The sequence below is a fragment of the Artibeus jamaicensis genome, unplaced genomic scaffold, assembly GCF_021234435.1.
Source record: "Artibeus jamaicensis isolate MK-2021 breed Jamaican fruit bat unplaced genomic scaffold, CSHL_Jam_final contig_548, whole genome shotgun sequence".
Classification (NCBI taxonomy): domain Eukaryota; kingdom Metazoa; phylum Chordata; class Mammalia; order Chiroptera; family Phyllostomidae; genus Artibeus; species Artibeus jamaicensis.
In genome coordinates, this window is record NW_026521883.1 from 994,962 (window position 1) to 1,014,511 (window position 19,550).

The following is a 19,550-nucleotide window of genomic DNA, read 5'->3' on the forward strand; positions in this document are numbered from 1 at the left end:
TTCTTTTCCTCAAAAATTGTTATTGGGTACTAAATAATGCTCATATTCCTTCCAAAATTGGGTCCCAACCACCCTGTCTGGATCTATTCCTTTATACCATAACTTCTCATTGAAGTCTATTAAAAAAAAAAAAAGAAAGAAAAAAAAAGAATCTGGATCCTAAAATAAAGGCCCAATTCAAAACCCACACCTAGGAAGCTTTCTCTGGCAATAATCAGTTGCATCCTCTGAATCCATGTAACATTTATCCTTCTTTGACACCTAATTAAAACCCAAACTAATTTATACGCTTAAAAAGAGCAGGGACTATATTTTTGATTTTCTTATGTTCTGTACCCCTAGCATAATGCCATTCAAATGTGCTGCTAACAAGGCAGGCCCTTTAAACAGGTAGTTTCAGAAAGAACAGGCAGTACTGGAAGTAAGATTGCAGGAAATTAAAAAGTTAATTAAATTGATTAGGACAGTCATGAAGGAACTTTCTATAGTGACAGTAACAATTCTATAGTGTGACAAGATTATGGGTTACACAGCTGTACATATGAATACACATAAGATCTGTAGTTCTCCTGCATATAAATTTTGCCTAAAAAAAATTCATGATAGGTACACTGAAGAGTTTAGGGATAATGCATATTTACTTTGAAACACAACAAAAATATGAGACAAATTAATGAATGGATAGAAGTAGTAAGGGAAGACAGGATGGACAGATAAATAAGCAAATGCTATAAAATATGAATTACAGAACCCTGGCCAGTTTGGCTCAGTTGGCTGGAGCACTGTCCCATAAACTGAATGGTTGCAGGTTTGATTCCTGGTCAGGGCACATGCCTAGTTTCCAGGTTAGGTGCCCCATCAGAGAGCACACCAGAGGCTATCAACTGATGTTTGTCTCCCTCTCTAAAATCAATTAAGCATGTCCTCATGAAAAAATATATATACATATATATGTACATATATAAACATATGAATTGCAGAGTCCAGGTTGTGGATATTTAGATATTCAATGTACAAACAATTCTTGCAACTTTTCTGTGATTGAAAATTTTCATTATAAAATAATAAGGAAAGAAAGCAAATAATGGAAATGAAGGCTGTGAAAGGCTCATGTATTTCAGGAGTTTGTCAAAGGACTAACACAGAAGAAGGTATATACATGCCTCTGAGAGTGTGATGTCTAGACTTTCCCTCTTCTATCTCAAATTATTTTTTATTTTTTATTTTTTTAGCTACCTCCAATTTTAGATTGCATATACAGACTAGTTCTGGCCTTAAGTGCTTATTCTTGCCTCAGAGAAAGAGCTTATTCTCTTAAACTCACTCCATTCATTCTAAGACTATCCAAATCTGTGAATTTTAGACCCTCTAATAATCTGTTCCCCAATCTTTTTACCTGAGTTTCTAATACTTCCTTAAACCGACCTTTAGACAAGATCTCTGGCCAATCTCACATAATACAAATGGTTTATCCTCTTGGTCCAATTCTGGACCCTTAGACCCATGGCCCTACACAGCAAAGCAATGTTAAAACAAAGAGTCCTTATAGTAAGGGCAATTCATCTGAGTGCCTGGCTAAATACCTGGCATAGAGTAATGCCGGGTATTTAGCATTACTCAAGAAATGTTTGTTGGATTAATGAACCCCATACCTGACAATACACATACACAGCTTAGTTTCACATTTATACCTACACTGTACTGAGGAGAGTAAATATATGCTAGAATTCTGAAGGTCAATATTTACAAAGATCTGAAGCTTCTTTTGTGGAGCTAAACAGAAGGTGGAGTTGGAAACAACAGGCTGATAAACTCCCTCAACTATCATTGAGAAACACCTACACTTTAACCATGAATACTTTCCCTGATAACACAGTAAATTCATCAGCTTCAAAATACCATAAGCATGAACTTAAGGAAAGAAGAGAAATTATGCAAAGATAAGGATTGATAGGAATTCAATTTCCAAATGACCTAAACAACGTAGTTGGAGTTAATCTGGTCTTTTTTTGCTGTTGTTTCCAAAAGACCACAGATTATGCACTTGCTGAATTTTGCCCTTGTCACACATGACCTAACAAGGAAGGCATTCATTATACCATAGCGGCTTCCCTCAAGTATCTGGTTCTAAACAGCTGCAAACTTTGGAAGATAACACCAAATGATGTCTCTAACGATTAGTATGTTCTCGCCCCAACAAATATGAAAACAAGTTATTATTTGTTGTGAATATGTGTTAATATGGAACAAATGCTAGAACATCAGAAACATGGTAAACTGACTCAGTATAAACTTTAAGTTTAGAAACTAAAGTAGAAAGTCTGCAAAAGAATTTCAATTCAATGTATCTTCAGAGAATAATTGATCCAATAAACGCACCCTAAAGAATCTCCACAATTTGGTGCTTTCACTCTTCATATTTGTTTTTATCTGTCAGAAAAAAATGCTGTATCACTAACTGGCTGATTTAGTCCCTTCATATGCTATAACTGGATAAAATGACAAAATATTTTAAAATAATAATAAACCTGATCTCAAATAATTTCCACTTATAAGAAGTAAGAGATGCTTCCTAGGCCCAAAACAGCAAAGCTGAAAAATATCCTGGGGAAAGTAGTAACAAACTGTAAAAATGTTTCAGAAGAGTTATGGCTTGTTATGCAACTATATGCATAACCTGGCTTTTTTATAGCTGCTATTGTTCCCTCAGCCACATCAAAATACACAAAGACATTTATTCTCCACCTATTAACTCATTTTCCATGAGGAAAAATGAAAGTTTCTCCTACTTTGTATTTTTTCCCTTCTCTTTGAAATGCACTGCCAAGGAGGAGCTATTTTATCTTTCAACTCACATTTAGCTTCACTTTCATCCCTTCCTATTTACACGAGGAACACTTAATTTACACAGAGACACGTAGACCCAGAAAGGCCACCTAGAAAAGACACACACACAAGGGTCTTTTTGTACCTCCTTCAATGTCATTACATATCTTGTCACGACTCTTTCATCTTAAAAAGTAGGTAACACCCTCAACAGCAGCAGTACCTATCAGCCTTGAGGACCCGAAGGCTCAAATATTGTCTCCAGAATCTTCACTCAACATTGTCACCATACAGTTCCCAATTTAAAAAAAAAATTAATAACTCTCAGGAGTACACACAATGCTGTTGAATTTCCAAGGTATGGTGAGGATTAAAATGGGATTTATAGGAAAGCTTTGTTTTTGTGAACTTCCAGTCAAATCTAACAGTAATTAATGAGGGTAAATTTTTGCTTTCATTTCCTGCATTAAAAAGCACAGCATAACTTTCACCTGCAGGTTAATGCAAAATCCAGGGAGATGATACATTATCAATTATCTATAAAAAACAACTGGGGAGGGCGGAGTATTAACCACAACAACAAAAAACCTACCTTAAAAGTCAAAGGTCAGTGAAGGATTGAAGACTCCTATCCAAGCTTCCTGCTGAAAACACAAAACTGTAATTACCCTTCGATTTTAAGCCATCTACCTTTCAAACTAGATTCCAATAAATGATTCTACAGAGGAAGAAATGGATGGAAGTATTGATAAGCTGGACCTGGAAAGGCAAATGACTAGCTTCTCTTCCTGTCTGAGCTCTTGAAAGGTTTGGAAGAAAACCAAGAAACCTTTTTTTTTAATTCTGTAGTTTCATATTTGAAAGCACCACAGACAAAAATTTTAGTTACATGTCCAAACAAGCAGCCAAAAGATGTTATTATATTGCAGAGCCCATCCTTAGTAAGTGAGCATGAAAAAGGCTTGTTGCTGAGCTATAACCCAAGGAACCCCTCAATTATCCAGGGTAGCATGGGGCAGAGACAATCTGGATAAGTTAAATCCTCAAGTAATTATTACTTAAGAACTGAATTAATTCAAACATCATGCCTCTTACAATAGAGAAAGTTCACTCAAGATCTGCTCTCCCCCTTCCAGGCCATTCTCCACCAAATTATGAACTAGCAGATAGATGATCTCCAAACTATCTGGCAAAAAAAATAAGTAAGGGAACTGAATTACCAGCACTCAAATTGGGTATATTTTTTTTCCACAATTCCAATCACAAACCATCGAACTGTGAGTTTAGCTTCTTGAAAGACATTTACATTAAGCCCTCCCCCCCCGCCTCCCCCCAAAAAACCCTCCTGATGTAGCTGTTTCTAGATGTAGCTGTTTCTAAATCAAATGCGTCTTACATTAAAATGCACTAACAATGCCTGTTTGAAGTTAAAGAATTTGACGACCATTACATTAAAATTGTAAATTGCAGGCAGGTATCGAACAACTTTCAATTCAAAACCGCAACGATTCCAGACTGAACTTCCTTTCTCTTCCCTCCAGAACCAACCTACCCTTCCGCACCATGGTCCCGGGCAGGGCCTGCAGTGACATCACAGCCCATCTCCTGGAACACCTGACGTCACAGACACGCGGATTCAGAGCACTCTGACTTCATCACCAACTGGGGCCGACCCACTGTCACCTTGCGCCAGCCGGGAGGCTAAAGAAGCTTCCAAGCCTCCGTCCTGCCCGGTCCCGAGAAAGGTTAAGGACAGGCTCCAGCTCACCTGCGCCAGGACAGGAAGAACTGGGTGGCCGAGCCCAAGCGGGCGCGACCGTGCGAGGCGACCCCCACCCAGGGCCCGACTTCCTCACTGGCCGTGGGACCGAGAGGTGGGAGAGCCGGTTCGCGTCTCACCACGGCCTATCCGTAATCTGCTAGGCTTCAGCCCGGACCGGGGACCCCTCTCCCGCCCGCCGGTCCGCCAGACCCTCTGTGGCACACGGGGGCGCGCAGTGCCCGGCCCGTGTGAGGGCTGAGGCCCGCCCGGGAGGAGTTGCCGGCCGCTGGCTCTCTGCCCCAAACGCGCCCGCAGCGCCTCGCGCTCCGGACTCGCGGGCGGTGCCCCCGCCCCCACCCGCCCCGCGTCCCGGGAGCTCAGGAGAGCGGCGAGAGGGGGGCGGGGAATGGCCACGGTGGCCGCCGCCGAGCGTCGACCGCGCTGCCCTAGCGCGACGCCACCCGGCTCCGACCCACCTGCGCTCCTGTCCCGGCCCGGGCCTGGCCCGGGGCTGCACACCGCGATGCAGCAGCGGCTTGCGGCGGCAGGAGGCCTGGCTCGTTCCCTACTGCTGTGGCGGACCGAGCGCCCACGGCGGCGCGGCGAAGCCCAACGCTCGCCCCGAGTCCCATTTGTTTGGCTAAAACGGCGTGACGTCACGCGCCGGCCCAATCGACGGTTGGCCAAGGGAGGGGCCGCGGGATCGGGGGTTGCACCGCCCCCTGCCGGGCATTTTGTGTACTTCGGCCTCTGAGAACGAAGAGTGAGGAACTTAGAGGGAGAACTGAGAGAAGCATCTGTGGGCCCTCAAATGGTGGCGAACAATGAAACTCCAGCACGATCTGTAGGGAAAGCAATCAAACCCTGAGGCGAAACGGAATGCCAGTAACACCAGTATTCATTCAATAAACTTAACAAGTTTAATACTCATGGGTAGACCTGGAGCTATAAATGCTGTTAGATTACTATTATATACCCTAGTTGACTTGGGTTCCAATTCTGATTCTGCTACCATGCTTGGAAGGCTGGGCTTCAGAATTCTTATTTGTAAAATGAGGGAATTGGGAGAGTCCCTCTAACTGTCACTCTTTTCTGTGCAAACCATGGCAGATATACCTAGCAGCACATACATAAACTTTGAGATTGACAATAGACTAGCTCTGCAGCTGGTCAGCAGGCCACACTTAGAATAGCACTGGTCTAGGAGAGAGAAAATAGGACTAAGAGACCAGGATACCACTTTAGGCAAGTCCTTCCCTTGATTCTGTTCATTCATACACTGGGTATGCTTTCTGAGAAATAAAGCCCGTAGGACCAGGGCAGTGTGCATCAGGTCACAGGCCCTGTGACAAGACCTCTGGAGGGAGCACCTGGTGGGGTTGGTGTGGCACCATGAGGCCACAGGACTCAAAAGGAGCTGGAAGAGGGCCAAGATTAAGGTGGTCTGCTCCTAGAAGAAGAGTTTTTCTAGTGGGGTTTTCCCCAGGAGATGTTCTCCCCACAGTCAGTGGAGTTAGATCAAATGTGATGATCCAGGTAAGACCAAAGACCCTGTAGCCTGAAGCCACTCGATGTGGAAACACTAGGTCTAAAGCTAGAGGTTGGAACTTCTTAGAGGACCAGGAGGGTTAAGAGCTGCGCTTAAGAGACTGGAAGCCAAGACAGCAATGTTACCTTAAGAAACAGAAGGAAAAAAATTACAAAAGAAGAATGCAGGTTGGCATACACCACTAATTGTAGCCCAGGAGGAATTAAATCCAGCTGAGAATCTTACTGCATTCCAAATACAAAAAATACAACAGACAAAGGGAAGCAGCTCGTCACACAGCATCCCCAACCCCATCAACTCTTATTCCTGCACTTATGATAAAATCAGAACTCTACTATAACCCATTACAATCAGACCTGTCCCCTGCTTCAGTCCATTGTCTTAGCTGAAACGTTACCTCCTCAGAGAGCTTTCTCTAAGTCTCCAATGTAGTATTTCAGCCTTGTCACCTTCTTTCACATAATTGGCAACCAATAAATTTTTATTGAATTAATAAAAATATTCATACTTTTTCTCATTAAATCATTTGAGATTAAATCTCAAATGATTTAATCCAGGATGCAAGTGTTCATCACCAGTAGATGACTAATAAGAGTCACAAGAGTAGAATGTCTTATACACTAAAAATAGGACATAAATAAAGGAAAAATCTGATGTACTGCTGCAAGAATATGTCCAAAAGTAGGAACATCTGAACTCTGAAGAACACAACCAGTCATGATTTTGGTGCTTCAATGCAAATTACTCTTGATTAAATTTTCTACATCACCAATTGATTATAACGATACTAACATTGCCCATTTGGCACTTAGACAGGAACTAGATTTTGCTGAGTAATACCAAGTAATTCATTCTTACATATTTCTTATTTTTAATAAGGTCCTGTGGTCTGTTGAAAATGTCAAGAAAGAAAATGAAGCAGGGAAGATTACTGCCCACTGGCTGTGTGTTTCCTTTTTCTTGTTAACAGAATCCTGATCTCCAGCACACTCTCTGTGCTTCAGAAAAAGATAGGCCCCATTCATTTCTGAATGTCCCCTTGGGTGTAAGTGCTATCGGCATATAGTAAAGAGAGGCCATCGGCATATAGTAAAGAGAGGCCAGGGATGCTGCTCAATATCCTACGAGTACATTGAAGTCCCCGAAGCAAAGAATTATTCCTCCCAAAATGCCAGTAGTGCCAAGACTGGCAAACCTGGCTAATCAGCATTGTCTTAATCTCCTTGTCAGTAATTGGTTCAGGCACATGTGCGTGATGCAAATCTAGCTAACGAAATGCAACAGAAGTCTACTGAGATACTTCTGGGAAAGGTTTTTCTTACCCTTAAAGAAAGAAATTCATTTTCTGTTGAAATGTATCACTTTCCAAAATAAAATAACTACCCACAATGAGAGAGAGAGAAACACACAAGAAGAAACAGTCCCTCACCTGCTGCTAGATGTCACTGTGTGTGTGGTGTCTGGTACTGTGACTGCCTTCTTAGGACCATGAGAGTTGTTAGCTGAAGAGAACGTAAAAGGATGGTTAAGCAGAAAGGTGGAAGTTACCTGCACCCTTCATGATATCATTGAAACTCTGATACAGCCAATCCTTGAGATTTCTCATTCTGTGGGATAATAAATTCTATTTCTATTTAAGTCATTTATAGGACTTTCTAAAAAATTACAAAGTAGCTGCAAATATCCTCATACACATTATATGTGTGTGTGTATTTGGGGGTTGTTGAATAGGAAATAAAACGGAAGGGGAGACACTAACCTACTCCTTTGGAGGCAAGCTCTATGACAGTTTAGTAATAAAATAATTTTGTTTTGCTATTCTCGCAGAGTAATCTTTAACTAAGGATACCAGAAGCTGATAAAATCAGTGGGAAAAGAATCTTTGTCTATAAATGCATAAATGAGTAGGAACTCATGTGACACTTGAAATATTTCAGGAAATGACATTTTCCAATCATTAAAATTGAATGTGGGGAGCCTGCAGCATGAGAACGAGACCAGCGAGTCTGTCCTCACTCTCCCAAAGCTCTAGCACACTAATTCACAGGCACCTGCTAGAGGCAGAGGAGAGGCTGCCTGGCTAAAACAACTTAGTTACATCACCTTGCTAAAATGGTCCAGGGGCAGACTTTGCTCAGAACTGAGTTCTATAAAAAGGCCACCAACTTGTTTTGCAGTTTTAGAATTTGCTGATATTGTTTACCAGGCATAACTATGCTTTCCATGCCAAGTCTGGCTTTGAAATACCAAAGACACTTTTCAAAAGGTACAGAGCTCAGCTACCAGCATTTCCTTGCAAAAGTCAGTTGTTTTATTGATTAATAATGTACCCGAACTAGTTATTTTCTCTGGAAGAGTGAACAGTGGTCTGGCTTCTTTTGAATGCACCACCATCTGGTCACTCAGGCCGCTGAGTTAGTTTACCGGTACTCTAACAGGGAGTCCCAGGCATCTGTCACCACACCTCACTTCCTGCCCCTTCTTAAGGCTGCAGAGCTACATGTGATTTCTTTTGTGTGCCTTCAGCAAGACACCATCTGTGTATTAGTAAAGTAAATTGAGCCTGTTTGCCCTTCCTCTAGATCAGCGATTTCCAACCCGTGTGCTGCGGCACATTGGTGTGCCACAAGAATTTTTTCAAAGGCAATACATACCTATTTAGTGAGGGGTACTGGCCTCTTTTCCCTTGGACTGTCAAAGTAAAAAATGATAACAGCCAACAAGACAGTAGTCGTCAGTGTGAATGAATCAGTTTTACCTATTTTTTTAGATAGGCAAAAAAGATATTTTTTGGTGTGCTGCAGAATTTTAGTCATTAGTTTATGTGTGCCATGAGATGAAAAAGGTTGAAAATCACTGCTCTCGATGCTCCCTCTTCAACAAAGCCAAGGTGTGCCTTCAAAGTAGCATAATGATGACCTTGTAAAAGAGTGAGGGCGTCTGATTGCTCCCCCTTGCTGAGAGCTACTCTGGTTTTCTTGTGTCTTAGAGCCAACATTCTCACACATTGTATGCTCCTTAAGTCCCCATGGCTCCTATGACTTTGCCGTCTGTTACTTTTACTGTAGTTGCACTTTTCTAGCTTTCTGTGTGTTTTCTTTCTCTATTCTGCTTCTGTCCTCACTATTTCTCCCATATTTCTTGAATTTCTTGCCAAGTGACTTGAACTTTATAGTCATCACTAGCCAAGAAATAGACTCATTTTGGTCCATTTATAACATCTCTAGAGTCTCTGCATACTGAGTAGAGACTTGTATTCTCTCCCTTTCTCAGTTATTTCCTCCATTCCCTGCTATTCAAGGGGTGCTTTTGCACGGCTGCATGCATTTTCTTTTTTCACATTTCCAGTACTGGCAAAGCTCTCAAGTTGCACTCTCTGAATAAAACCGGTACGTGATTAACGTGTGATAACAGCCCCATTCTTAAATTCATTAAGTACTTCTTAAAAATGCCCTAAATGTGTTTTCACACATATATGTGTTATTTTGTATATTGGCACAGTTGATTCCTAATTTCCTGCCTTGAGAAAGAAGTTGTGCTCTGATATTTAAAGCCCTGTTGAAATAGCATAGAAAAAAATGTTTTTCAAGTTCTAAAATGATTGGGTAGGCCACTCATCCTTTATAAGTCTATACAGCCCTGACCAGCGTGGCTAAGTTAGTTGGGCATCGTCCTGCAAAACCAAAGGTCGACGGTTCGATTCCCAGTCAGGGCATTGCCTGGGTTGTGGGCCAGGCCCCTGCTTTAGGTGTGCACGAGGCAACCAACTGATATTTCTCTCACATCAGTGTGTCTCTCCTTCTCTGTGTCTTTCCCTTGCCCTCTAAAAAATAAATAAATGAAATTTCTGTAAATCTATACAAAGCACAAAATGAATAAAATTAGACTTCATTTTTTCCCTTTGCCATTTCTCTTACATGTGGGTGCCTATCAAGCTGCCCAGAGAAAAGGTGCCAGCTGTGGTCCACACAGACATGTCATCCACCTACCAAATATCTCTGCCCTTGAGTCGCTGCGCAGAGTGACTCATCCCCACAATCTATGATCTCATCGTACTTTGATCCACTTCTGCTGTTTCAGTTACAACATGTCAATGTCATTTATCTATGTCTTATCCCTTTGTGAGCTCTTTAAGGACATGCATTACTGATTTGTTGAATCAGTGAATGGATACATGATCTATGAGGACAATTCAGTGACTACACCAAAATATTCAGAGGAAAAAATGCCTTTTCATTACGTGCAATATTTAAGCTGCCAAATTTGTTTATTTCACATAAATGGAACTAAATTAAAGACCGTGGCCTTCTCCAATGGGCAAAGCTCTGTGATTCTTCCCTGGGCCATTAACTAGTTTACAGGACTGGACCGCTGCTGGAGTGAATCTTGCTTTCAAAGGGCTCTCGTTCTCCTTATGCCTCCGCAAGGGTAAAATGACTCCCACCCTCTCTCTGGAGAGTCTGAGGCGGTCAGTTAACAGACTGGGCCTTATCCTGGATGGGACTGCAATCTGTACACTGTTATCAAAGATAAATGATACAAATCTCCTTAAGTATTATTAAATTATATTTTAATAAGTTTGTAGCAGTGGTTATTTTTGACTTTAAAGCACAATTTAATTGATTTAGGCAGCAGTTGAACCTGCAAATGTAAAATTTTATTCCAGTCTGAGTTCCCACTCCTTTTTTCCCCCATCATTCACACAAAACTGTCAGTCAGGTGTAAGTCCGGAGCAGGACTGATAAGCACCTAAAGATAAAGGAGAAGGAGGAGGAAGAGAAAAAGACGAAGAAAGAGGAGGAGGAGAAGACGGCAGAGGAGGAGAAAGGGGAAGAGGCAGGAGGAGAAACCTGTTTTCAAATACTTAAGGAAAAGTCAATTATTTTCTTTCCATATATTATCTGCCCCTATTTATTGGGGGGGCAGAAAACAGGATCTGGACAATAGGGGCTAGGTGACTACTTGGAATATGGGTACAATGGAATAAGAAACAGCATTTAGCCCTGACGGGCGTGGCTCAGTTGATTGGGCAATGTCCCCCAAACAAAAGGTTACCAGTTTGATTTCCCATCAGGGCATGTGCCTGGGTTGCAGGTTCAGTTTCTGGTCAGGGCTCATAGGAGAGGCAGCTGATCAGTGATTCTCTCTCACATCGATGTTTCTCCCCCTCTCTTCCCTGCTAAGATAAATACATAAAATCTTTAAAAACATAAATAAAAGGAGGCACTGCTAAAGTTAGTGACTCAAAGTAGTGTGACTTTTGGAAAGGCAATCACTACTCCTTAAAAAAAAAAAAAAAAAGAAACGGCATTTAAAACGAATCATTTAAATCCATGTGTATCAACATGAACAATCTCAGAAAATACTTGGTTCAGTGAGGAAAGCACATGGCAGATGGATGCACCCTGTACATTACCATTCACACAAACCTTAACAGGCAAAGAGACACACATTCAACAATGCCAGGTGTGGCTCACGGACAGCTACAATTACAATAAATATATAAAGACATGGGTGAGAAGTGTCCAAAACAACTTCAGAAGGACAGTTACTTCTGGGGGAAAAGGGAAAATAAATTATTAGAAAGAGGCATAGAGAACTTCAATCATATTGGTAACATTTTATTTACTTAAGAAGGAAATATCTACATCAAATATAGCTGGATCACTTCACATTTTTAAAAATCTAAGTGGTGAATACATAGGTGTTTGTAATATTACTCTGGAATTTTTTTCACCTTACATGTACCGTATTTTTCGGACTATAAGACGCACCACTCCCCACCAAATTTGGGGGGTGTGTCTTATAGTCTGAATGTAGCTCACCTGGCTTTCTGAGGGTGGGGGGAAGTGGTGGAGCGGAGTTATAGTTTATTAAATATTTTACCACATTTTTTGCTTCAAAATATTTTTCTATTTTCCTCCTCTAAAACCTAGGTGTGTCTTATGGTCCGGGGTGTCTTATAGTCCTAAAAATATGGTATTTCATAAGTGTAACAATTTCAATACACTTGAAAATTTTACAAGAGGTTGTGATGTAAAGAATACCCTCATGAAGAAAATAAATTATTATTTATTAATAATTTAATAATTAAAATTATTACCTGTAATATTGATGCAAAGCAAAAAACCTCTAAGTTTATTCCTATTTCCTTATCCCAAAGCATTTTAAAAACCTAGACTTTACTAGCTAATGGCATAAAAGTCTTACTGAACAAAAATAATATTTCTTTGTCAAATAGAGGAAGTCAAGCTAAAATTTTTGTCTCTATTTATCTGAAAGTTCTACTCTAATTTTTCCAGTGAGAAGACCATAACAAATCCCAGGCATTTATAAGCCACCTGAATTTGAACTGTAGGGGCAAATGCTTCCATATCACTGTTAAATGCATACACAGAACTGGCAGTGAGACAGAATAACACAGCTCTTTTCTCATCCCTAAATCATCCTCCTATCAGCATTTTTTTCTGGTTTGTTCCATATCCTCCAGAGCTATACACACAGAAAACACAGAAACACACGGCTAACCTTTAAGTGGTAGAAAGCAACATCATTCAATGGCTAATCACAGTGAAAGGCGCAGGGAGCCAAGATGTACATAAGAAGAAAGCCACAGGATTCCATCATGTGTCTTTATGGAACGACGGCAAAGACGGTGTCTATGGCCATCACCCAAGCACCCAAGGCCTTGACTCCTGTGCTTCATGCAAAATAAATTTTCGATATATTGTTAGGAATACATAATGAAACCTCAACAAGTTCTAAACAAGAAGCTGAATAATCACTAAAACCTTTAATACTTTTGCCTGAAAGATTTAAACGTCTTATGAAAAAAAAAAAAGGTACCATTTACTTACAATGAGTTAGTGCCAGAAACCTATGTTAAAAGCAACACCCAACATAAAGAAACTGTTCTGTGATGATGTTAGATACCTGATGGGAAGGAGAGCTAACAACAGCTATGTATTATCAGGAGCAATTTCCAGCTGAGAAGAGAAAAGCCTCTACAATGTTTTCACAAACCCTTCTTTACTGGAGGGGTCCCAGTGGATGAGATCTCAGAACTTGATAAGGTAGGTTTGTTTTTCCCTAAAGAAGAATTGGGGAAACATCTAAAGGTCTCTTTCACAATCAACAGATCAAAGGCTGGTTGAAAGTGTTAACAGGCAGTGTTTCTGAACCTTGGCTACACAGTAAAATCATCTAGGGAGCTTTTGAAAAGTAGGATGCCCAGGTGCCATCCCAGACCACTTGAATCAGAATCTCTGGGAGGAGGAGTCCAAGCATTTGCAATTCTGACACACAGTGTCGGTTAAGAATGACTGCCTTATGGCCAGGATATGCTGGTAAACTGGCTCTCAGAGGTGGGGTGAGTTATTCCTGGGAGTTCTGATTTATATAGCGTGTGCCTATTTCTTGGTGTAAATACTCTCACTGTGGCCAAGTTCAAACTACTGTTGTGAAGACACTGAGCCCAGGGTTGGGAAGAGAGGTACAGAAGCAGCCCTCCTAAGCGCCTCAGGGCTAACTCCAGCACTCCACTTTCAGGGGCCTTGGATGATAAAGTTATAGTAAGGGGTAAGAAACCAATATATTATTTGTTTGAGCCTTATTACATACTATAAAACCTTAAGTCAGAGTTCAACCTTTCTCAGCTTAAAGACTATATGGAGCAATTAAATTAGATTAAACAATGATTTAGCTTACCATTTCATTAGTTTTTGCTTGTTCCATTCTATTTTTAAAGCCAAAACTTATTTAAAAATATTAGTTTCATAAACATGGTTTTTCCCACTTTACCAATAATGAATATTTGAAATTAGCTCATTTTTAATTAAACAACTTATGTAGACATATCAGTCTTATAACCAGAGCAAATTTCATCTTTGGCATACAGAAATAAACTATGAGTTTCAAATGTTTCTGGTTGTGAGACTTCTCAGGTATAACCGTTACAACAGCTCAACAGTTATGAGGACTGGCTAGACAGAAACAACTAAAATGTTCTTATGACACCTAGAAATAGAACAGGAAACAATGCACTTGTAAATCACTTTTAAATAAACTGCATTTCTAAAACTCTATCCTGTGAATTATAATTTTATTAAGCTTATATCTGAGCAATTGTATAATCACTTACCTATAGTGAAAGTAAAAGAGAGAATATTCAAAATCACTTTATGGAAGAGACCAAAAAAATGTTGTTTCTGGATCAGTGGAAGAGACTTGTTAGATGATAGCAATACAAAAATAGGATACACTACCTAGAAGTCAATAAGATAAAAACAATTTACTAACAAGATTCACATTATGTAGGGGACATTTAGAAAACCTGTCAAAGAAGTACAGTCCTATTAAATTTCAATTTGTGCTATTGTATAATCACTTACACAATAAAACCAAAAGAGGAAAAAAATATCTGAGAAGACAAAAACATGTGTTTCTTAATTATTTTAATGAACTTTTTAACAAAAACACTGTTATTATACTATCTATAAATAACAAGGAAACAATGAATTTTCAAGGTTCACATTATTCAAGCATACTGTTGTAAAAGTTTATTATCCTAAAAGTCTATAATCCTATCAAGTTTCCATTTGAACCATTATATAATCACTTAGTAGCAGTAAAACTAAAAGCAAAAAATCTAATGTAGCGTAGCAGAGAGGGAGAAAAAACCCTGCTGTGGTCTTGGCTCTTCAGAATTAGAGTCACGGAGAGAGAAACTGGGAAGGTGGTGTACTTTGTCTGTGCCTGTGTGGACAGAGACACAGCCCGGTCTCTGTCCGGGCACTTTTTGTTGCCAGTGGAGGATGGGCTGGGTCAGGAAGTGCCCATGGAGAGGGTGGAGGATTCCTGGGGAGTGTCCGCCTCACTTTCCAGGAGAATGGAAGACTGGAGGGACCTATGTCACAGGAACTGTCCTCTCTTTCCTCTGCAACACGTCTCCCCAGATAGGAGAACGAGAGAGGAACTGCCTGGGTCAGAGGCTCCCAGTTCAGGTGGAAAGTTGAACCCAAAAAAGCTTCTAAATGACACAGCCAGTGTGAGGAGCACCTGGACAAGCTCTGTTTTGCTCCTGCAGAGAGATGGAATTGGCCTGATGGAGGGACTCTTTTTTCCGGGACCCTGCCCTCGTGGAAGTGGTATCTAATCCATGTAAGACACTGGACAAACACACACTGGACCTTGAGTCTCTATTGGATATTGGATATTTCTTCTTCCTCGGGAATCTGGTCATCCCTAACAATCCCCCTGGGCCTCTGTCAAATATTCCATTTGGAATGTCAGGAACATTAGGATCGTTTCCCAAATACCCCAATGCATGTATTTTCTTTTTTAATTATCAAAGTTTCTCTCAGCAAACAACACTCTCAACCCATTATCATAGCCTTTCTTTCATGGGGGAATGAATGAGATTTGATACTAACCAGCAGCTCTTTTGAATTTTTCTGAAAGAATTTAGGTTTCTATTTTAGTTCTTCACAAGCACAACTAATTGTATCTGCTTTGGACAGGTTGTCCTCTATCTTCACAGAGTAAATTCTCTCCAAATTGGTTATTAGGTAAAAATTCATTTATTTTTCTTTTGATGCAAAAATATGACTATTGATATAATTACATCATTTCCCCAACAATCTATGAAGATCTGGTCCTGGTCTTCTGTCCACTGTCTGTGTGGCCACCACCCAGCACAGTGTCTGCAGGACAGGTGTGACACAGAGCCTTACAGCCAACACTTTGGACCCTTCAGGTTGCCAGGGCTCTGCCTACCTCAGACTACAGAGAACACTGAAGAACATTCAGCCCAGAAAGAAACTAGCATCTAGCAACACACGCAGATCTCAATGGAGGTGGGGAGGGAGATCAGTAAGACCCTGCCCAATGGCTCTTCCTTTCTTGAGTAAATATTTTGTTCTGAGCCTTTGTCCTACCCACAAAGTACACACACACACACACACACACACACACACACACACAATTCCCAAGCCTTAACTCCTCTTCTTGTTTTGTGTCTGGCTGGCCTTTGAATGTAAGGAGGAGTGTTATAGGGGTTATGGGAGGCTCTACAGAGAGTTTCATTTGGCAAATTTCACCTTGAAACTCTAAGGAAGCAGTGAGTGGCATTTTCAAAGCCTTCACATTTCAAGCAAGAATGTGAAGTCCAATTGGGAACAAAGAAAGCGTGACTTTCAAACTATTTCTGCACGTAGAGGTGAAATGTTTGACAATATACAAGACCCTCTGGGTGCTGTTGTTCAGAATGAGAACCTTACGGGATATTGGGTGGTGGCTGGAGCTTGCCTCACAATGGCAGGAGTATTGAGCTGTGTGAGCATCTGTTTAATGGAGAGCCTGGTGCTTGAGCCATGGGGGATCCAGGCCTCGTCCAGCTCAAATAGCAATTTACTCTTGTTGGCAATGAACCTATGGGTCGGCTGGGGGTTGGCTTACTTTAACTGGGCAGGGATGGGTAGGTCTGCTGTCCTCAGTTTGCCTTGCTCATGCATCTCAAGGTTACTTGAAGTTTGGTTTGCTGCTCTGAGCTGATTTGGGCAGCTCTATTAATTTTGACTAGATTTGTTCGTATGTCTTGGGGTCAGCTGATGTAGACTGGGCCAGGCTAGACTAGCTCCATGTCTCTCGGGGCTAGCTGGGTATCAGTTGATGTAGAGTGAACCCAGCTATGCATTGGGATCTGCCCTGTCTCTCATCTTCTCCCTAAAAGAGTAGGAAAGCCCAGGCACAAGTGAGCCTTTGCATTTTTTAAGCTTTCCCTTGGCTGTGAGGTGTCCATACTGTTTTGACAGCCTTTTCTTTTCTTTCCATAAAGTTTTCATCCTCAGGAAGACTAAAGCCTGCTTGGACCTGGGATATAGAGTAAGAAGAGCAATGTGGATGCCCATTTCTTCTTTTGTTGCTACAGTTCCCTTCACCAGCTCCATAACCGCACCACCTTGGCCAGATCTCCACCTGCAAAGTGCATACCCTACAGTCTCCCCCTTTCCCTATTTCACCCCACTCTGAAACCAAGTCTTGAATCTGATGAGCAGAATCTACATCATGTCTTCACTCTGACAAGAAGGAAAGCTGGAAAGGGAAATGGTTCTACATGAAGAAGGAAGGATTTCCACTGTGAGGAATTGTGATTATGGGGAAAATGTTCAGAAGATTTGGGGCAGCCGGGAATGGCAAATGCTCATTACAGTTGCCATACTTGTGTCACATGACCTGGTTTCTCAAGGGATAACTCTTCACCTACAGACTCACTTAAGAAAAGACTCACTAAATAAAAATATTTACTCTGTGGGGTGCCTCATGGAAGGACCCTGTCAAATAGTGACAGAGAAGAGCAAACTGACCCAACTGAATCCTCTCTCTCAGGAAACATGAGGGACATAACAAAGAGGTCAGCAGTTAGCAGACAGAAAAGCAGGGTTACAAGAATGGAGAGACAAGAGCAGGGAGCAGAAAGCCACAGCCACCAGATCCAGAGATGATTCTTGCAAAAGCCACTGTGGTGTCACTAGATTTACCAGTGTCTGGGCTAGCATTCTAGTTTTATATGGAGCCTGACATATATCTCTGCTCCTGCAATCCGAAACATACAACCCACAGCACCCACCACAAGCACAGCAAACCTCTTGAGTGTCCCCTGGTTGACTGACAGATTTGAGCTTCCAAACAGACCAATGTTTAATCACTTGTGTGTCATCCCAAAGCATCTAGCACTTATGGAAAGCACTCAAGAAACGTTTGTCAAACACTGAAATGAGGTATAAGCAGTAAGAGCTATGGGATTCAGAATAGAAAACACTCACAGTTATATAAACCCAGTGTGCTAGGTGTTCTGGGTTTGCCCCCTCACCACAGATTCATTCATTACCTGCTCTTCTCTGCCTTGTTCTGTGCCTTAGGAGGATGACCTCCAAGGATTGCATGACCTATGCTCCCTTATCCAGTGGCTTTTCTCTGGGAATGGCCAAAGAGAAGCATTGCTCCTGAGAATGATTGGGAGGGAGATATACAGGAATTTATTCCCTACCACCCTATGTGTTCTGGCAAGGGCTGTGTTACCACTCTATAGCCACAACTTCTGCTGGATAGTCTCTCTCCCACTGTTTCAGAGCCTCAGCTCTCAGGACACTGCTTACTTTCTAAGTGTTCAGGCCTATGTTAATTCGCCATCCTTTGTTATCTCCCTGCACCCTGCCCACACCTCTGAAAATAGCCCCTTCTAAAATTCTTCAGTTAAACCTGCTGGGTGTGCCATTTATTTCCAGCCAGCACCCTGGCTGATACAACATATCCATGTTCTAGAAAGAAGGAGGTATCATTGTCCTTGTCCCCAAGGAGTTTTATCACTTGGAGACAGGTCAAGTTCACAAATTGTGAAACAATGTACAAAAGTCTCTTATTCCTAGCATTGGAGATACAGGAGTAACTCCTGTTTTCTTCTATCAGTTCTACTCCCCAAATTCTCTCACGGGGGCCAGACCTTAACCTCACCCTCCCTCATTCCCTTAATCAGAGAAACTTCCTCCCCTGTAGCTACAGAGGTTTTTTGTTATTTTTTAACCCCCCTTTCTCCTGGTTCCTAGGACCCACTGCTTCTCCTGCCTATTGTCAAGTCTTCTGACCTAGTCAAGATCTCCGCTGGGGTTTCCAAGCCTGGAGGCTCAAGATGGAAAGAGAAAAGAGGCCTTCTTAGTGGTTTGCCCTCGGGTTGTGGTATCTCTAAAATATCAGATCGCTGGCAAATAAAGTTAAACATCCGGTAGGTGTTTCCTGCATTTGCTGGAAAATTTGCTAAAAGGCCAGACGTCTTTCTGACATATGTCTGACTCTGGAAGAGAAAGAAAGAAGGCAAAAAGGGGACCCCCCCCACTGCCTTCTACTACCTTAGAAATAACTTCTTTGAAGAAACAAAACTTGAGCTTCACTTTGAAAGAGAAATAAGATTGAAAAAATGGAAAACAAGGAAAAGGGTACATAAGAGGGTGGAGAAGGATGTGAGCAAACAAGACAGGAATGTGGAAGTTGGGGAGATGTGATTACACCACTTTGCTGGTCAATGTCAGCAAGTGAAGGGAGACGGGCTGGAAAGGCTGAGGGAGGAACCAACTTTGGAGGCCTCTACGGCCAGGATACAGGTTTTAAGAAGCCTCTGAAAGTTCTTAGCAAGGCCGTGCTTCAGAATTCACACATCACATGAATTGGAGGGGCAGAGACAGGAGGAGGAGTTAGAAAATGAATGTAGTTATCCAGGTGCAAGATTGTGAAGGTCTGCTCCAGGGTAGAGCTTCCTGAAAACCTTCTTTACTGAGGGAGAAACTGTATGTTGGTTACGGGGTAAATGTGGTAGAAAAGGGAGAGCAGAAGACAGGGAAGACCTCAAAATTTTGAAATTGA

General features: G+C 41.5%; 1 protein-coding gene across 11 annotated transcripts in view; it reads right to left on the reverse strand.

Annotated features, from left to right (window-relative positions):
• The window catches only part of FBXO34 (F-box protein 34), a 170,748-nt gene extending 165,534 nt beyond the window's left edge, over positions 1-5,214 (reverse strand). For 4 of the 11 annotated variants that reach the window (XR_005083992.2, XM_037155741.2, XM_053670156.1 and 1 more), the window contains exons 1-2: positions 5,065-5,214; positions 3,419-3,470 (exon numbers count right to left, since the gene is read on the reverse strand). The gene's annotated coding sequence lies outside the window, so the exon portion shown is untranslated. Of the gene's footprint in view, positions 1-3,418; positions 3,471-4,378; positions 4,595-5,064 lie in introns of all 11 variants that reach the window. The other 7 variants (XM_053670158.1, XM_053670152.1, XM_053670153.1 and 4 more) reach the window with 6 other exon arrangements.
• Between the last annotated feature and the right edge of the window lie 14,336 nt (positions 5,215-19,550).